At 40.4% G+C, this 20,951-nt stretch overlaps 1 long non-coding RNA gene and 1 pseudogene across 1 annotated transcript; one reads left to right on the forward strand and one right to left on the reverse strand.

Moving 5' to 3' along the window:
- Positions 1-520: 520 nt before the first annotated feature.
- Positions 521-16,177, reverse strand: LOC125093963 (uncharacterized). Its single transcript, XR_007125398.1, has 3 exons — positions 16,111-16,177; positions 2,757-2,904; positions 521-646 (listed from the first exon to the last, which is right to left on the reverse strand). It is a non-coding gene; the product is annotated as an uncharacterized LOC125093963 (long non-coding RNA).
- Positions 16,178-19,647: 3,470 nt separating this feature from the next.
- On the forward strand, positions 19,648-20,502 carry LOC125094214 (60S ribosomal protein L12-like; annotated as a pseudogene).
- The last annotated feature ends 449 nt before the right edge of the window (positions 20,503-20,951 follow it).

Genomic DNA, 20,951 nt, shown 5'->3' on the forward strand with positions numbered 1-20,951 from the left:
GCAAGTGGCTTGACCTCTCCATGCCAGTCTTCTCTACAAAATCAGAATGCCACCTATTTTATAAGGTGGTTTAAATTAGATAATGCATGAGAACAGTCCCATACAGCCAGTGCTTACCAAAAGATAGCCATTACTGTTGATTAAAAAGGACTTCCAAAAGGTTTTAAATAACAACATAATTGAAGATGTAGCTAGCTTCAAGAACATTCATCTAGGGACGCCTGAGTGGCTCAGTCATTCAAGAGTCGGAATCTTGATTTTGGCTCTGGTCATTATCTCAGTGTCTTGGGATTGAGCCCCATGTCAGTCTCTGTGCTCAGGAGGAAGTCTGCTTGAGATTCTCTCCCTCTCCCTCTGTCCCTCCCTCACTCACGCTCACTCACTCTCTCTCTCTCTCTCTAAAATAAATGAATAAATCTTAAAAAAAAAAAAAAGAAAGCATACTCACCTCAACGTTCAAGCTGTGTACCTATTACATATGTCCAGGGGCAAGACAAGCAGCTCAAAGTGAATGCTTTGGTGTCTTTTGTGTTCCCATAGGTTGAGTACATTTCCACACTTTGCATTGAGGTTGGCTCTTAACAATTAGTTGCAACAATAAAATAACACCACATTCCGGGACTGATTATTCCTTATCTGTTGGTTACTGCTCCATAGCACAGTGAGTTTCCAGGAAAAACAGAAAAAAAGAAGTGGACTTCTATTAAAACAAGAAAAATTTGTTTCTTCAAGAATGACTGGTAAGTAACTGAGCATGGCCTCCTTCCCTGAGCAGAGCTGACTCTGCACCTGAAATGATTAGTCAAATATTTTTTGCAGAGATTTATGCAGTCAACTGGCTGACCAGGATTCAGATCCTAAGATAATTTTTTTCATACAACATATATTTCTTTTTCATTACACTAGAAATATATGTTCCTTGTAGAAAAAGTAGAAGTTGCTGACAAGCAGAAATAATGCTTAAATCACACATAATCCTGCCACCCAGAGATAAATACTGTTAATATTTTTGGTGAACATTCATTCAAGTGTCACTGTATATTTACCTATTTTTACACAAATGGGATCACATTATACATGCAATGTTATAACATGGTTTATTAACTAAGCAATACCATGACCATCTCTCTGTGTCAATAAATGTACTTGTACAATGCAATTTTCATCAAATGGTGCATAGTATTCCACTTAAATAATAACCCATATCTATCCAATTCTGTGCTGTTGAGCCATGGAGTTGTTTCAAAATCATGTTCTTGCTATTAGAAATGACACTAGGATGAGGTCACCCTGGGAAGACTGTGTTCCGTGAGACGAGAACAAGCAGGGACACAATGGCCCTGATGACAAGGATAGGTCCCTTGGGATAAAAAGGAGCCCAAAGGACAGGAAAGAGTAGTCAGAAAACAAAGTAGAATGGTGGTTGCTAAGAGCTTGGGGGGGAGGGGAAATGGGGAACTGTGTTCAATGGGTATAGAATATCAGCCATGCAAGACAAAAGTTCTAGAGATCTGCTGTCTGACATTATTTTATCAAGAGTGTAGATCTCATGTTATGTGTTTTTTACCACAATAAAAAGTATATATATGATAAGGAAAGTAAGAAGGGAGGAAGGGCGGGAGAAAAGAACCTCATGAAGAAGGGAGAGGCTTCTCAACACTGCAATATTTGCCACCACACCAGTAAATGGCCATCCATGGAATCAACTGGATGTTCTATACAGTCCATAAATGCAGCTTCACAAAATTGTTTTACAAAGCCCTCGAATTTACCCCCAACAAAATGCAGCCATTACCAAGCCACTTCGTCATCCAATGGAGTTGGCGTTCACGAAACTGACTCTGGAGCCTGAAGATGCTTTCTGGAAACCCAGTCCCTGACTTCTTGGTCCATGACAGTCTACGTTGATGCACACAGGTGTTGTGTCTCATAAGCAATGCTCCCTTTTCTGGTGTGACAGATGGGTGTGGCCTCTAAATGACAGAGCTGTCTGCTGCCCTATAGCTCACTGCACAACTAAAGGGTCACCCATGCCCAAGTTGACCAAAAGCTTCACCTCCCCCCAAGGCTATAACTTTATCATTGGCCTTCTTTCTTTCTTTAGAGGAGTTCTTATTTTTCCCTTAACATGTCCAACATTATCCACTGGAAATTATTGATTGGTCCAGTCACATCATGCATAAATATTAGAAGATACAAACAATAAGAAAAAATCCCTCCAAAATGCACACATGCACAAACCTGGGCCTGTGAATACAGGCCCCTTAAAATTAAATAACCTCTCTGACCCCGTCGTAAACCTGGTATAAGAGTTAATGCATTCCTACAAGGTTAGATCCTCTCCTTTAAAGGCTGGTGCTCTCAGTGCTTCCCAGTGGGGCCCAGGGTGGTAACTGCAAGTGGTATTTGGCTAAGCTGACCGATCCAACCCTGGGTTTGCCCAGGAGTTTCATGGTTTTAACACTGAAATTCCCAAGTCTCCAGAAACTCTTCAGGATTGTTGGTCACCACTGTGGCTCCAATTAGTTTTGCTACGGTTTCTATTAAACTCTAACTAGAGGACTTCTTTTTACCCTGAATTTCAAAACTCATTGATTGTGAATGAATCACAACATCGGAATCACGTACAATTGTTAACAGTTAATATTTATAAGAAATTATAAAATATTCAGAACAAATGATTTTTTAAAAAATGACACAACTCCTTGAGGTTCTGGCATTAACCATCAGTCCCTAAGTGACTGGTGAGCCCTCACCCAGGTGTGACTGGTGGGTGTTTCTCTCCTCAGTCCAGTCCAGGTCCTCTTATATCATACAGGATTGGTGTCAAATCCGATCCTTCTTCATCAATCCATTCATTATGTAAACTGAGTGCCTACTATGTGTCTGGCAATGTGCTGGGTCCTAAAAATACAGCAGAAAATAAGAGCTGCATCTCACCTGGTAGAATTTACACAATGGCGGAGTATACTGATATTAATCAAATAATCTCACAAAAGAACATGTAATTATTAGTTGTGAGGAGTGCAATGCAGAGGAAGTCCAGAATGCAGAGAGGATGGCAGGAGAAGCTGATTAGGGTCAGGGATAGCTTCTCCAAGGAAGAAACATTAAGTTTGCCATGAAGGATGAGTGGAAAAGTGTATTAAAATTCCTACCAGATTAAAAAGTTTCAGAGTCAGACAATACCAAGTGGTAGCAAAGATGTGATGCAGAGGGAACTCTTGTGTACCATTGGTGGGACTGTGTATCCATTTCTACCTAATGCCTCTGGGGGCACTGGTGTGGCTCAGTTGGTTAAGTGTCTGCCTTGAGCTCAGGTCATGATCCCAGGGTCCTGGGAAAGAGCCCCACATCGGGCTCCCTGCTCAGCGGGGAATCTGCTTCTCCCTCTCACTCTGCCTGCTGCTCCCTGTGCTTATGAGCTTGCTCTCTCTCTCTCTCTCTCTCTGTGTCAAATAAATAAATAAAATCTTTTTAAAAAATAAAAATACCTAATGCCTCTGAATGTAACATCCTCTCTTTCTAGGCTGTGCTCTAGACCACTAGGGTTCAGACTCTGCAAAATACATTTCCCAGGATCCCTTGCCTGCTGGCTTCCCATGAAGCTTTGCCAGTGCAAGACACTGGTGGAGATGAGAATGGAGGAGGAAGAGGGAAGCTTTTTGTCTCCAGCTCTGACCCTGGTGACACTTTCCCATGAAGCTAAAGCGACATTGGAAGGGCAGTGATCCAAATGCCAGCAGCCTGGGCAGAGGCAGCTCCTCCTTCAACAGCCCTTTTTGAGGTGGTGTCTCTCCAGTGGATCCAGAATCAACTGGAATAGTGTCTTACCACAGCCAGCACAGGCTTGTGTGCTGAGGCCCAGGGCTCCAGCACATTCTGATTTCTGGGTGTCACAGATTCATCCTTTTTGGTCTGCTAGCCCCACATCCTTCCTTTTGCTCTTCTACCTCTCCCATTGCCTTTGGAACCACTTGCTTGTATTCAAGTCTCTGTCTTTGAAATACCTAGAGTGGTTTCTGTTTTCCCAACTAGACTCAGTTTCAACCACCTTTTCTTCTCACAACTTGTTATTTTGAAAAATTTCAAACACACATAAATGGTCCATCCACAGTTTTGTCACATTTGCTTCCTCTCTCCCTTTTTCTCTTCCTCTATCTTTCTCTTCTCTTTCTCTATCTCTCCATATACTCTGCTTCACTGAGCCATTTGAAAATGAACCATAAACATCTTTGCACTTTACTCTTAAATACTCCTACGAAAGACCAAGTGGGGGGCACCTGGGTGGTTCAGTCAGTTAAGCCTCTGACTCTTGATCTCAGCTCAGGTCTCAATCTCACTGTTATGGGTTTGAGCTCCCATGTTGGGCTCCACACTGGGGGTGGAGCCTACTTACAATTAATTAATTAATTAATTAAATTTTTAAAAGTAAAAGAAAGACTAAGGAAAGAACTTTTTCTTATGTAATGCCAATATCATTCACATTTTAAAAAATAACAATAACTCCACAGTATCACCCAATATTCAGTCCACGTTCACATTTCCCCAATTGTCCCAAATCTATCTTTTACATTTTCCCCCAGTCCAAGATTCATGCATTGTGTTTCATTTTTATGTTGGTTCAATCACTTTCAAAAAAGATTCAACATTAGCTTATAGAAATTCTTGCACAGATGCACCAGGAAATATGTATAAAATGTCCATAGCAACACAGTTCTTAAGAGAAAAATACTAGAAACAATCCACTTGAAGGCAAGAGGAGGAAATGGAAGGGATCAAGCAGGTCTGGCTGGGGCAGCTGGGTGGACAATGTTGCCCAGCCACCTGCTTTCCCCGTGGGTCCCACAAGAATCCATTTGCTTTTTGGGTTTTGAAGTGCACCCAGTGGCTGTCTGCAGCCACTCAAAAATCACCCTCCCTGCTTGTGCCTCAAAATAGGAAGAGCATTTTTATTGCTCTAGTGATTTCTCTGTTTGCCTTTCAAAAAACCCAGAAGTGCAGGAAATGCACTGGAGGTAATTCCCCTCCAATGCCGAAGAACTCTATTACCGGCCCTCACTCTGCCCAGCCTCCGCACATCCTCGGATGGTGTAATGGCCCTTAATTCCAAGTGCAGCCTGAAAGACTCCCCCATCACACAGCAGCCAGTTGTTCTATGATTATGCCCTGTCTTCCACCATGAAACTTCCCTCACTCACCGTCCCACCTCCTGACCTCACTGCCTCTAGAGTTAAAAGCAGCCACCTGCTGCCCCATGGGGTTTAACTACTTCACTTTTTCATGTCTTCTTACATGTGTGGGTTACACATGCAGCAATAGAATATTTGCTTTATACTTAGATCTATATGCCTGTCTACAGTATTATGAATGTGAATGGCTTGAATCATCTACCATTGAAGACCCCAGCTTATAATGTGTCACCTCCATAGGTCATTTTGTTTTCTGTGTTGATCAAGCCTGAAGGATTAATGGGAAGGAATGGTATATTGATGAATGCCTTATGAGGAACTGATTAAGAAGATAGATCCATACACAAGACTCCAACATGACTACCTATATATCACCTCGTATGAGGCAATCACACTATCATACCTAAAAACAGTTCCTTATTAACCTTGCTCACACTAAGCAATAGATAGTGCTGGTAATAGTTCGAACAAGGTCAGAAGATAGAGACTATGCCATGTGCTTTCAAACAGATTCTTACAGACAGAAGACTATACCTGAGGGTAAAATGTGGTAGACAGTTCAGCATAATCCTTGATAGGCATCAACTCTTTTTGAGAAGTCACACCAAAATCTTGGCCAAATTTCCCAAGTTATTTCATAGTCTCATCTGGGAAGTCTTTCAAGATTATCAGAGACTTCTTGTAATGACTAAGTCCTACTAGTCCCATTTCAAAACCTTGAAAGAAGTAGTAGATCTCTTTCAGTCATGAAAAGAAGTAAGAGTGGACTCTTCTAGCATTTCTATACCCAGCACTTGTGACAGCATGGAGATGGTCAGCCACTTGCTAATTAAAATCTTTTGTTCTGTCGGTAAAGGGAGAGGAGAGCCCTTTATCCCAAGTATCATAGTCATTCATTATGCATGGTTTTGTTCTTTTCAGTTTCTTGAGTCATACATTGCTATGGTGACACTGATTTTCTTTTCTTTTTTCTTTTTAAGATTTTATTTATTTATTTGACAGAGAGATCACAAGTAGGCAGAGAGGCAGGCGGTGGGGGGATCAGGTTCCCTGCTGAGCAGAGATCCCAATGTGGGGCTCAATCCCAGGACCCTGAGATCATCATCTGAGCCAAAAGCAGAGGCTTAACCCACTGAGCCACCCAGGTGCCCCATGACACCAATTTTCTTAAACTAAATCAGCCTCAGGGTGATCAATGATCACATTCACAGCAATATTGTATTTACCTCTTGCTTTCACCCTCCAGTGCCCTCAAAACCTCCTCAGTTAGTTCTAGGAATTTCCAGAAGATGTCTCATATATGCTAATGGGTAAGTTCTCCCAATATCAATGGAATATCTACCATTTTCATGTTTTTCTTATCCAGTAGGGATATCTGCTACCCAGCCCTCACACTTGCAAGCCCCTATGAAGCTAGTATCTCTCTACTGCCTCTACCCATGGGTCCCACTAAGACAGTATGAATGTCAATACCACATGTACTATCTATTGATGCTCATGAAATGCCAGCCCCACCTCCTACCACTGGTCCTACAATGTTTTAGAACTTCTGCGCCACATAGTTTATAGTGAAGGCATTCCCCTGTGTTCTTACTTCAGCCTCTTCTCTCCATGGGACTCAGCATCCAAAGAAGCTGAGTTAGTGGACCACTCTCAAGAGCAGTTTCCAACTGTGCTCAGGAGCATCCTAGCACTCTGAACACTAAGGTATTGTTCTAAGGCCCAGCCAGTGTGCTTGCCTTCCTTTGGGAAGAGTTCTGTCCTGAAAATATTTCAGAGCCTTTTAAAAATTGACCCCTGTTGACACATCCTGTAACATAGATGAAATTTGAACTTTGAAAACATTATGCTAAATGAGATAAGCCAGATACCAAAGGAAAAATATTGTATGACTCCACTTACATGAGACATCTAAAACAGTCAATCCATAGAGACAGAAAGTAGAATGGGGGTAGCCAGGGACTAGGGGTGGAGGACAATGCGGAGTTAGTGTTTAATGGGTACAGAGTCTCAGTTTGGGGTGATGGAAATGTTCTGGAGATGGATGGTTACACAGTAATGTGAGTGTACTTAATGCCACTGAGCCACACACTTAAAAATTGTTTAAATGGTAAACCTTATATTATTGCATATTTAAACACAATAACAAATAAAATATGTACAACAAGATGAGCCAAAAAAAATATTGGCTTTGGCAGGCCCATCCCACCAGGCCTCTGGATATACCTAGGTGTGTCTGCTTCCCAAAGTAGACTCAAGTTGGACCTCCAACAGCTCTTAGAAACACAGTGGGACTAGCCACCACTGTAGCAATAAAGAACTATTTTATTGAAGGCCTGTCATCTCTTGTTAGTGTTTTCACACAGGAATTCCTTCCTGGAATTACTTGGGAATTTACATTTTCCTGAATTCCAAGAAAAATCAGTCAAAAAATCAAGAAAAATCGGAATTCTCCTGTGAGAATCGATGCTTAGCAATTATCAGACAGACCGTCTGGGTTCAAAAGAACCTGCTGGCATGGAGTTAAAAGCAAAAGAAAGATATGCTGGTAAGTGGAGTCCATGATAAGATTGACATTTCTGAGCACCAGGAAGAGGACATGGAGTAGGAAAGCGATCACACCACCAAACAGTCTTGCTCGTGGTTGCCTTGTTGGAAGTGTGGGTTTATGGGGCCAGTCTTCTCTTAACGGTAATAGATAAATCATTCTCACAAATAAAATTGATATTACTAAGTTTGAACACTTATAAAAATCCTATGCGTGACATTCTGAGAAATAAGTTTTGGAAGCCAAATAAGTCCTTACATTGGCAATGTCAACATGTGATTCTGGGTAGTGCTATTAAATTTACTAGGACACTCAAATGTTATGCTATTCAAACACTACCCAATAATATTTATCAGTGTTTTCCAATTATCTATGGACTATAGCTTTTAATAAATATTTTACCAGAAAAAAAGTGCAAGAAGAATAAGATGTGAAAGCTTGTCATAGAATGCTTCCATATGAAATTAGAAATTGATCTCAAATCTGAATTGGCAAAAGCAATGTTAATTTCTTTTTTGTTAAGATTTTATTTATTTATTTATTTATTTATTTGAGAAAGAAAGCACAAGCAGGAGGAAAGGAAGAAGCAGGATCCCTGCTGAGCAGGGAGCCCAATGTGGAGCTCAATCCCAGGACACCAGGATCATGACCTGAGCCAAAGGCAGACTCTTAACCAACTGAGCCACCCAGACACCCCTATGTATTTATTTGTTTGTTTGTTTGTTTGTTTGCTTGCTTGTTTGCTTGTTTATAGAGAGCACAGGCTGGCGGTGGCGGGGGTGGGAGTGGGCAGAAGGAGAGAGAGAAAGAATCTCAAATAGACTTTGTACTGAACACAGAGCCTGATGCAGGGCTCAGTTTAACAACCTTGAGATCATGACCTGAGCTGAAATCAAGAATTGTTTGCTTAACTGACTGAGCTACCAAGCACCCCAAACAATATTGATTTCTATAGCAAAACCAAAACAGGGAACAACAAACTATTTTTAACATTAAAAAAGGAAATGAGTTTAAATGAAACAACACAAACTCTGTTATCCAACTTGGAGATGCTTTGGGATGCACCCTTAACAATTCTACCAGTATTGATGTAAAATGAAAGAAATTTCTCTACATCTGAAATATTGGTCACAAAACAGAGATCAAAAATACTGGAAAGGAAAATTAATGTTTATTGTGCCTTGAAATTTTACTTTTAGAATGACAACTTTTTTTTTTAAGATTTTATTTATTTATTTGACAGACAGAGATCACAAGTAGGCAGAGAGGCAGGCAGAGAGAGAGGAGGAAGCAGGCTCCCTGCTGAGCAGACAGCCCAATTCGGGGCTCCATCCCAGGACTCTGGGATCATGACCTGAGCCTAAGGCAGAGGCTTTAACCCACTGAGCCACCCAGGGGCACCAAGAATGACAACTTTTAAATATGAAATATTTGTGTTATTTTTCAAATTTTAAAGGATTTTCATTTGGCCTTTATTTGATGCTAATGGTCCCTTCTTTCAGAGTTTTTTTTTAATTATCAGATGTTTATAGCAAGAAAATATTGTTTTGCATGTTGTTGAAATGTATAATCTTTTCATAATATATCACTTCATATAAACCAGGCATTTTTTTAAAAAGATTTATTTATTTAAGAGAGAGAGAAAACACAAGCAGGGAGCACAGCAGGCAGGAGAGGGAGAAGCAGACTTCCTGCTGAGGTGGGAGCCAGATGCGGGACTCAATCCCAGGAAGCTGAGATCACAGCCTGAGTCAAGAGCAGATGCTTAACCAACTGAGCCACCCAGGTGCTCCTAAACCAAGTATTTAATACATGAAGTAAATTTTTCTATATAGAAAAACCTGTGTATATCACTATCACAAAAATTCACTATTTGTTATTATGGTCATTCAGTTTTTTTGTTTGTTTGTTTGTTTGTTTGTTTGTTTGTTTGTTTTTTTAAGATTTTATTTATTTATTTGACAGAGAGAGAGATCACAGTAGACAGAGGCAGGCAGAGAGAGAGAGAGGGAAGCAGGCTCCCTGCTGAGCAGAGAGCCCGATGCGGGACTCGATCCCAGGACCCTGAGATCATGACCTGAGCCGAAGGCAGTGGCTTAACCCACTGAGCCACCCAGGTGCCCCTATGGTCATTCAGTTTTAAACTCAAAAATAAAGTACTAAAAATTACAATGGAACGAATGACTTTGGGAAATACTGGAAATTCCCAGTGATTCTAACTTCTCATTCTTGAATTCTGAATATTCACATCTATCATGAATTCAGAAATTCTATTTTCTGTCCATTTTTTGAGTTAAAAATGTATGCATTTAAGGTGTGAAACATGACGGTTTGACATACATCTATATGGTGAAATGATTAGTACAGTCAAGCTAATGAACATATCTTCTTACATAGTTGCCATATTGTTGTTTGTAGTAAGAATGCCCGAAATCTATTCTCTTAGCAAATTTGCAGTATTCAATACAGTATTAGCTATAGTCACCGTGCTGTACATTAGATCTCTAGACTTATTCATCATGTATAACTATGACTTTATATCCTTTGACCAACATCTCATTGACCCTAGTCACCACCATTCTACTCTCTGCTTTATATTCATTTGACTTTTTTAGATTCCACATATCAGTGAAATCATATAATTTCTTCCTTTCTGTGTCTGGCTTATTTCACTGAGCATAACATCCTCCAGTTTCATTCATGTTGTCCTAAAGGATATGATCTCATTTATTTTAAAAGGCTGAAAAATATTCTATGTGTACCCTAGTCTCTTTATCCATTCATCCATCAGCATATGCTTAGGATGCTTCCATAACTTGGCTATTGCAAATAATGCTGCAATGAACATGAGAGCACAGGTATCTCCTTAAGGTGATGACTTCATTTCCTTTAAGTATATACCCAGAAATGAGATTGCTGGATTGTACAGTAGTTCTATTTTTAGTTTTAGAGGAACCTCCATGCTGTTTTCCATAATAGCTGTACCAATTCACATTCTCACCAGCTGTGCACAAGGGTTCCCTTTTCTCCACATCCTTACCAACACTTTCTAGCTCTTCTCTTTGTGATGACAGCCATTCTAACAGGTGCGAGGTGATATCTCATTGTAGTTTACACTTATAGTTCCCTGATGATTAATGACATTGAACACCTTTTCATGTACTTGTTGGCCATTTGTATGCCTTCTGTGAAAAAAAAATCTATTCAGTTCCTTTGCCCATTTTTTAAATTGGGCTGTTTGTTTTATGCTATTGAGTTGTATGTCTCCCTTATATATTTTAGATATTAACCCCTTATCAGATATACAGTTTTTCCTGCCCATTTATTAAAGCCACTCAGTTCATCAGAAAGTTTGCACGGGAGTCTAACCCATTTGTTCAAGTGAACTTTATTTGCATATGGGTATATAAGCAGACAGACCTTGGTTTTACTATATACTAGATATCTGAGGAATTCAAAAATTACTTTCTAAAAACTAGAATTTATGGGAAATTCCTTCAAATGGCCAAATATTAGTGTCACTTAGTAATTTTACAAAATAGTCAGACATTATATTTCAATGTTTGAGATTTTGAAGAAGGTAAAATTTTCTGACGAGCATTTTTGAAAAATTTAATTTAATTTTTTAAATTTATTTATTTTCATGTAGGCTCCACATCCGGCATGGAGCCCAATGTGGGGCTCAAACTCATGACCCTGAGATCAAGACCTGAGCTGAGATCAAGAGTCAAATGTTTAACCAACTTAACCACACAGGTGTTCCTCTGGTGATTTTTTTTTTTTAATAGTTCAGGAAATTTTATTCATGGAGTTCCTCCATTATAACATGATCTCATGGATAGCATCATGGACTCCACTAGAAAGAGAAGTACATCCCTATCTATGTTACAGCATTAGCCACCTCTTTACAAGTTGTGAAGGTATAAAAACTGACTACTTTGTAGATGTACCCATTGGGCCAGAGACTCTAGACAGGTTAATCTAGAGAAACTATGGCTTGGGACTGGCCATGGGAAGCAACAAGGAGCAGTAATTCATCCACTCAGCTCCTTCCCATTTCTTATTTCCTTCCATTAATCAATGTTTGCCCCAATAGGGACTTAACTCCTCTGAATTTCTAGGTTGCATCTTCTAGCCCCTTTGACTGATGCTCCAGAAATGAGATTTTATGCCCCCAACACGCAGCATCTCATCCGTGTCCCATAGGAGGGCAAGAGGACAGAAACTCAGGGTGGTGACTGGTCAGTCTGGCTATGCAGCAGGTCCCAGGAACTCATAACCTCCAGGTGATGGAGCCATGCCACCCCAGAGGGAAGAGGCCAGAGCAGCAGCTGAGGCAGAACAAGCAGCTAAAGACCCAGGTGGTGATGGCATTGAGAGAGAGCCATAGAAGGAGTATGAGATGTGCCTGATCTGAGTATTTCATACCAGTTTCAAGTATTGTCTTCAACAGAGTATTATAGGCTGAAGTGTCTCCCCACCAAAACTCATATGTTGAAGTCCTGGCCCCCAGAAGGTCCTCAGAATGTGACTATATTTGGAGATAGGGTCTAAAGGTCACTAGGGAGACTGTGATCCAATCTGATGGCTGTGCTTCTGAGAAGAAGACATAAAGACAGAGACACACACAGAGGGAAGGCCATGTGAAGAGGCAGGGAGAATATGGCTGTCTACAACCCAAGGAGAGAAGTCTCAGAAGAAACCAGCTCTGCTGACACCTCAATTTTGGTCTTCCACCCTCCAGAACTGCAAGAAAACAATTGTCTATTGTGTAAGCCACTGCCTGTTGTATTTTGTTTGGCAGCTCTAGCAAACTAATGCACAAAGATAGATCAGAGGTCAACCAAATCAAATTCCACCCTGCCTTCCTTTCACGTCGGTCTTTTGTTCACATTCCCTTGAGCTCAATTCCTAGAGCAGCCAAATTATTAACTGTCTGAATCTACCAAAATGAATGAACCATCTTAATTTTTTAATCAAAATGAGAGTCTCCAATAAAGTAGTAGATGCTTTTGCTAGTAGAATGCAACAATATATCCAAATAGGCAATGTATGTTTTAATGAATTATTTATTTATTGCACTGGTATTAGCTCTACAATTATCTTATTACCCCTTACTGGGACATAGCAACAATTATTCATATATTAGTGTACTGATTATTGAGATAATAGAGCAACTTCAACCAAGTCGATAAAAGAAATGAAAAAATAATAGAAGTTATGATGTGCTCTTAAAAAAAATTTTAAAAAAACCTAAAATTTGTAGAATCCACAGTGAAGCCTGATACAAAAACAAACTAGAAAAACAAAAGTGGCTGAAATACCAAACATTTACATGGCTGTGAGGAATGTCAACTTTATATAATTACGGGTTTATTCAGTGCAATTGGTGTTTTGGGGCTCAAAAAAATCATATGAATTGAACAAAATACACTTGCTTTTTGTTTTTAAGATTTTATTTATTTAATTTACAGAGAGAGAGAGAGAACATGAGTGGGAGGGGCAGAGGGAGAGGGAGTGAGAGAATTTCAAGGAGACTCAGTGCAGAACCCAACACAGGACTCAATCCCAGAACCCTGAGATCACCATCTGAGCCAAAAACAAGAGTAGGAGGTTTAACCAACTGTGCCACCAAGGTGCGCCTGAACAAAATACATTTAAAATAATCAGATGGGAGGCCAAGGGAGATTACTGTTCAATGAACAAGAGAATACCCAACAAAATACTGTTTTTGTTTTCTTTTAGTATTTTTATTTATTTATTTACTTGAGAGAGAGAGAGAGAAAACAAGCTGGGGGGAGGGGCAGAGAGCGAAGCAGTCTCCCGGTTGGGCAGGGAGCCCCACACAGGACTCGATCCCACGATCCCGGGATCATTACCCCAGCCGAAGACAGACACATAACCAACTGAGCCACCCAGGCACCCAATACTGCTTTATGCATACCTGTTATTAGATATTTCACTAATGCCCTACAAACTCTGTTTAATTAGGTTCATTTACATGATAGCAAAATAAGTAAGTATTGTCCTACGTTGTTTTATGTTATATCTTTTTCCCCTTTCTCTATCGTTTAGCCATCTCTTCTGTTGGAAGTTCCTACACTATTTTCCTCATGTCTCATGTTTTACGTCCTCGTAATTGCATTTTATTGCTTCTCCGCTGGGGCAAGCTATTTTGAATCCTATCAACCTCCATTTGAGTGCCTTTGTAGGAGGCACTGAGTTCGTGGGAGGAGGAAGATGAACCAAGCTAGTCCCTGTCCTCCTGGTATTTACCATCAAGAATGAACAAGCACTTAGAGGTTAGAGCAAAACCTGTTTAACTTGTGTACAATTCCTGCTAATACAGGAGCAGGAATTAAATGTAAAGTCATTTGACCCCTCTTCCAGTGCCTTCTCACCACCCCCCAGCACCACATACAGCTGCCCCTCAACAGTAAAATGGATACGTAAATTGTGGTATAGTCATATAATGGGTAACTTCAAAGCAATGCAAATGAACATCTACAACTTTATTCAACAAAATGGATGACCCTCACATACGTAATGTTAAAGGAAAGAAGCCAGCCATGGAAGGGTGCATACTGTGCTGTATAATTCAGGTATATAATGCACAAAAGCAGACAGAACTAAGCCATGCTGTTAGAAGTTAGGAAAGTGGTTATTCTGGGGGTGAGTTGTGGGAGGCAGTGACTGGTTAGAACCATGAGGGGGATGTTCTGGGATCCTGGTGATCTCTCCCTCTGAGTACCGATTAAACAGGTATCTTCAGGTTGTGAAAATTTACTGAATGTGCACCCACGTTCCTCTATGTTCCTCTATGTTCCTCCTGCAACACAAAGTTTTTTCAAATATCAAATTGTGCCCAGCAATACATAATTTTTCTAATATTGATAATCATTCAGCTCTAAGTTTTCTTGATTTTCATAGAAATGGATAAGAATAATATTTCTTCATGACAAATCTTGAAGAAAGAGGCATAACTTCGTTCAAAAATGTTTAGAAGGATCTTCATAGGGACACCTGGGTGGCTCTCTTGGTTAAGCATCTGCCTTCGGCTTGGGTTCTGATCCCGGGGACCTCGGATCAGGTCCCACGTTGGGCTGCTTGCTCCATGGGGAGTTTGCTTCTTCCTCTGCCTGCTGCTCCCTCTTCTGATGTTCTCTCTCTCTCTCTCTTTCTTTCTCTGACAAATAAATAAATAAAACCTTTTAAAAAAATCTTCATAGCAAAGTCCCATGCACATCTGAGCTGAAAGAGGGATCTGGGCAACATGATTGATCAAGTTTTGTGTCTTTTGTCCATTTTAGCTGATAAGCCAAAAGCCACAGGAAATTACGCTAAACTAACAAAAACAGTTAAGTCCATTTTGAAAGACAACAAAGGGCATTGTGGCAACAAGAACTCCAAGCATGACACTAGATGAATGAAGTAAATGTGTTTTTAAAATATTTCTTTTTCATGGTGAAGAAAAAGCCTCTTTGAAAAACATTCACATCTATACTAGTACCCATAAAGCACCAGAAATCTAATGGACGCTCCGCTAAGTGGGAAATGAACAACTTGTGAATAGAAAAAAGACTACAAAGTACCCCTTTCGACACATCTACACAAAAGAAATATACACAGAGTCAACTGGGCCAAATGAGCTGGTTTTGTGTGTGTTTTTTTTTCTTTTAAAGTCCGCTTGAGGAATAACACAAGAAAAAGGGAAATCAATGGAATTTTTCAAGCTACAAGAGTATGTTGTATAGTTTAAGATCTATACTTAATTCGTAGAATTGAAAGTTAGCACTTTCTTCCTACATACATCTATTGTATTTAATATATTAGCATATTGTATTTAAAAACAATTCCATGGGTCCCAATTGCAAAAACACAAGAAGAATGTTGAATTATATGGACCAAAATTAAGTATCTTAAAACCTGATTAGATACTTACTAAATCATGACATGACAGATAGAAAATGAATCCTGAGTTTATCCTTGATTTCAAACAAGGACTTATGAAAATGGTTCGGGATATAAAATTATGGAAAACATTACAGTACATCAAAGCAAAGCAAGTTTAATTAGGCTTAGTTTGATAATTGCTGAAAACAAAGAACCTGCCTCACAGCATGGCTAGTGTAAAATCCAGCAGTAAGTCCAGTTGATCCAAATTAAAACCGCCCTATCTACCATCCCACATGAATCCTTTTATCTGAAGTCTACAGAGAACAAAGAATTACAATTCAGCTCAGAATGACAGAGGGCCTGTAGTTTTTTCATCAGGATTTGCTTTGGCTAAAACCCGACTATGCATGTTTCATTTCTCTAGTCTAAAAATGTAACATACAAGGACTTTAAGGTAAAACCCAAGAGACTTACCAGTATTAGCAAAAGCCAATAGGAGATCAGTGTATTTCTTCATCATATGAATCCGTTTCCACTTTTCTCCACATAGGTGTCATAGGAAACAAATACGTCCCCTTACAGCCAAATTCTTTTCTGAATTATTGATTTTCTGGATGCGAAGCATAGAAATGGATCTCTTGGGAGAACTATAAAACTTCCCCCAAATTTAAGGAGATTAAAAACATCATTAAATTATTTGGGTCAAAGAGTTATAGCTATGCTAATTTTTCAAAGTGAAACACATAACAGGGAATCAGGAAGCCTAAAAGGAAGTCAGGGGTGGAGCTGAAATGCTGTTAAATCTCTGGTCCCCCTATTTCGTTCAGAACATCATCACCTACCAGCCCAGCAGGCACTGAGGTCTCCTCCCTGGTATGCCTGACATCGGGGCTCTTACTGCCAGCCACTTGCAATGCCCACACCCGAATCATAGTCCTAAAAAATAAATATGATCGGTTGTCTGCCCACTTAGAGAATTCCACTGAAATTTTAAAAATTCAATCCTCGTATTAAAAAAAACTCACTAATAATAGAAATGTTAATTAAAGCAGCAATTAAATACCATTTTCGCTTATCAAATGGGCACAAATATAAAACAAAAAAAAATGATTAGTGCTGGTAAGAGAGTTATGGAAGAGGCATTTTTTACACATACCTCTAGTGAAAGCATCAATTAGTATAGCTTTTTTGAAAATCAATTTGGCTTAAGATCATGACCATTAAAAAAAAGTCGTATGCCTTGACCCTACTTCTATGATTTTATCCTAAAAAGTAGTCAGAGTTATGAACAAAGATTTATGTAGAAAAACAGTGATGAGAGGTTAAAATTGTGATGCTTAGCAGAAGTAAAACTCCAACATTAAGAAAATGGTGGCCAGATGAACACCTGGGTATCTCACTCGGTTAAGCATCAGACTCTTGATCTTGCTCAGGTAATGGTCTCAAGGTCGTGAGATTGAGCCTCACTTAGGCCTTTGTGTGCATCTGTGAGTCTGCTTGAGATTCTCTCTCCCTCTGCCCCTCCTCTACTTGTACACGTTTGCGCATGTGTGCACTCTTTCTCTCCTCTCTCTGTCTCAAATAAATAAATTTTCAGGAAAAGAAAAAAAGATGGTGGGCAGAAGGCCGCCTAAAGGCAAACTGGACACCTGTGTCAATCCACTGAGGTTGCTCTAACAAAATAGCATAGACTGGGTGGCTTGTAAACAATAGAAATTTATTTCTCACAGTTCTAGAGGCTGGAGAATCCAAGATCAAGGGGCTAGCAGATTCTGTGCCTGGTGAAAGCCCGCTTCCCAGTACATAGCTGGCCACCTTCACACGGTGTTGTCACATGGTAGAAGAGTAAGGGGTCTCTCTGGGGTCTCTTCTATAAGGGCACTAATTCCATTCAAGAGGACTCTATCTTCTTGACCTAATCACATCTCAATAGCCTCAGTTCCAAATATCATCACTTTGGGAATCAGTATTTCAACATAGGATTTGGGGGTGTGGCGAGGGCATCACAAACATTCAGTCTAGAGCAATGCCACAGGGAAGGAGTCTGGGGATAGGAAATCCTATAGTTAGGATTATCTGTGCAAACACTGACTAGTCTCCAGAATAAGAGAAAGGAAGCTGATTGTTAAGACCATAAATACCTGAGTACATGAGCAGGAGGACATTGTCTCAATGTGCTATATCCTGCAAAGTTGCTAACGCTGCATTCGAAATATATATTGACTTTTTAATAATGCATATACACAGCAAAGAATTCAAGTAACACAGGATATACCCAAGTAAAGTTTTAGCCCAAACACCTCCATATGAAATAAATCATTATTAATATTAAAGTCCACGATACTCTGGTTTCTCTTCAGATCGCATAAATCTTTCACCTTTTACCAAAGTACACATCAACCCAGCAGTCCTCTGTGCATATTTAAACTGGATAGAAAAAAGGCTTTTATAAAACTAGGATCAAATATAAATAAATTAAATGATACACTTCTTGTTTAAATGCTGCTCATCATTTTTTCAAACTTCTTTGTGTGTTTTATTTTGTTTTGACTTTTTAATGTGGTTATTCATTCCATCAAATCCTGTAGGAGGAATATCCTGTGATTTAGCTTGTGCCTTCTTTACAAAGATGTGGTCCCGATTCTTCGTTACAAAAACGTTGGTGCTGGGTCATACAACTCTAAAACCTGTTGAAACTGATTAGTGTTTCTAACTCCAGAAACGTCCTTTATTAGGGACAAACACAGACTCATTTCCGTATCACACATTGTCAAGGTTGAGACCAAAATAGGAACAGAGTTGAGAAAAGAGACCTCTTCGTTTACTCGGGTCTATGTTTAACAATGACAATAACACAGGTGGCTTCTAGAGCTCTAAAGCAGTAAATGTCATCTGCGGAGTTCTGCTGAGACATACGCCTCGCCCATCCCTTTTATAATGGCTTTGAAGGGTCATTATTTAGAGTCCTCTGTTGCTCTGACCTGGCTTTAAGTGTCCCTGTAGTACAAGCATGTGTACAAGCATTAGTGTTTACTGAGTACCTATTATGTGCTCAGCTCTGCAACCGTTGCTTGGGGAAATGAAAGGAAAAGTCAAATCTCTGCCCTCACAGGACTTCCCAGCTGGAGAGAGAAGGTGTGTTCTTCGGAAACAGCAGCACAACAGCGTGAGACAGGAGAGAAGTACTCCACTCTGGGCTCCGCCTGAGCTTTGGTGAGATTGATTACATCCATGGGGAGGACCCCAAGGGGTCATTCTGTCCAGCTCCTCGCACTGAAGCCCTCATCATAAATGCCTATTTGTTGAGCAGCCGTTGCCGGTCGTTACCTGATAACTGCGAGTGACACTTTTAAAGTGGGAAATTATTGAGCTCTTTGTGTGTAAAAGGTTTCTGAACTACCTATTAGTCAACCAGTTCTCCCTTAGCAGCACATAAAACTGTCATTTTGAGTCACACTGAGTCAACCACAGGCTACCTTGACTCATGGGGACAAAAACGAGTTTATGTTGAACAAGAGGTTAGACCCACCCAACTCTGCTACCGTTTTTGTTTCTCTAAAACTTGATGTGAATTTGTCACACATGGGTCAAAAATCTGTATTTTTTTAACATAAATTTCAACATAGGTGACTATCCAATATAAAAGGAAGTATGGAACCAACCACAGGTCCAAAATCTGGCTCTGCCATTCTCTAGCTCTGTGACCTTGCACCAAAGGTTCCTCATCTGCAAAATGGGACTATGGCGACCTCCGCATGGGACTATGGGACTATGGTGACCTCCCCTGCTGCGAGGATTCACATCACTGTGCAGGGAAAGCACCAGGCATAGAACATTTCTCAGTAACTGTAATGTGTTTGCTTCTTTATGTGAGAGCGTCTGTGTTTGTGGCCTTATTGGGACCCTCAATGTTAGTGTTTTAAGCTTTCATTCATTCACTTTCAGCTTTTGGCTGGGAGGACACCTAGGTGCAACTCTCCTCTGTCGTCCCGAATCTGGGTTCAACCGACACCTGCTGCCTCCACCATGCCGCCTGAGTTCAACCTCAGGGATATCAAAGTCATATACCTGAGGTGCACTGGTGGGGAAGTCACCACTTCCGCCCTGGCCCTGAAGATCGGCCCCCTGGGTCTGTCTCCAAGAAAGTTTGGTGATGATATTGCCAAGGCAAGGGGTGATGGGAAGGGTCTGAAGATTACAATGAAACTGACCATTCAGAACAGACAAGCCCAGACTGAAATGGTGCCTTCTGACTTGGTTTTGATTACCAAAGCCTTCAAGGAACCACCAAGAGATAGAAAGAAGCAGAAATACATTAAGCACCGTGGAAAATCACTTATGATGAGATTGTCAATATTGCCCAACAGATGTGACACCAATACTTTTTATTAATTTTGTTATTTATCTGTTTATTTTTTAAAATTTTATTTCTTTATTAGAGAGAGAGAGTACACGAGAGAAAACAGGGGCAGAGGGAGAGGGAGAAGCAGACTCGCCACTGAGCAGGGAGCACGATGTGGTACTGGACCCCAGGGCCCTGGAATCATGACCTGAGCCGAAGAGAGATGCTTAACCAACTGAGCCACCCAGGCACCCCTATTTTTTTTTTTTTACGTATTTATTTTTAAGTAGGCTCCATGCCCACAGTGGGGTTTCAATTTACAACCCCAAGATCAAGAGCTGCATGCTCTACCAACTGAGCCAGCCAGGCACCCCAGTGGAGCATTGATAGCCAGAGAACTCTCTGGAATCATTGAAGAGATCCTGGAGGCTACCCAGACTATGGATTACAATTTTGATGGCCACCACCCTCGTGACATCATAGATGACATCAACAGTGGGGCAGTAGAGTGCTCATCAAGTTAAGAACTACAAAGGAAGATATTTCAATAAAAAATCATAAGGGTTTTAAAGATAGAGGGAGTACTGAGATTAATGATGGCTTCATGAAGGCTTTAAAGAAGTAGAGCTCAGCGGTACCTGGGTGGCTCAGTCGGTTAAGCTTTTGCTTTCAGCTCAGGTCATGATCCCAGGGTCCTGAGATTGAACCCCACATCCAGCTCCCTGCTTAGCAGGGAGCCTGCTTCTCCCTCTCCCTCTCCCTCTGCCTGCTTCTCCCCCTTCTGTTCTCTCTCTCTCTTTCTCTCTCTCTCTCTCTGTCAAATAAATAAATAAAATGTTAAAAGTAGAGCTGAATTTTAGCAAATACTCTGGCTTTGGGTAGGCTTCAAAGAGAGGGGAAGACAAAGCAGAGGTTGGAGTCTGCATGAACAAAGCTAAGGAGGCTGCAATGAATGTAGCAACAACCTGACACT

The sequence above is a fragment of the Lutra lutra genome, chromosome 2 (genome assembly GCF_902655055.1).
Source record: "Lutra lutra chromosome 2, mLutLut1.2, whole genome shotgun sequence".
Taxonomy (NCBI): Eukaryota; Metazoa; Chordata; class Mammalia; order Carnivora; family Mustelidae; genus Lutra; species Lutra lutra.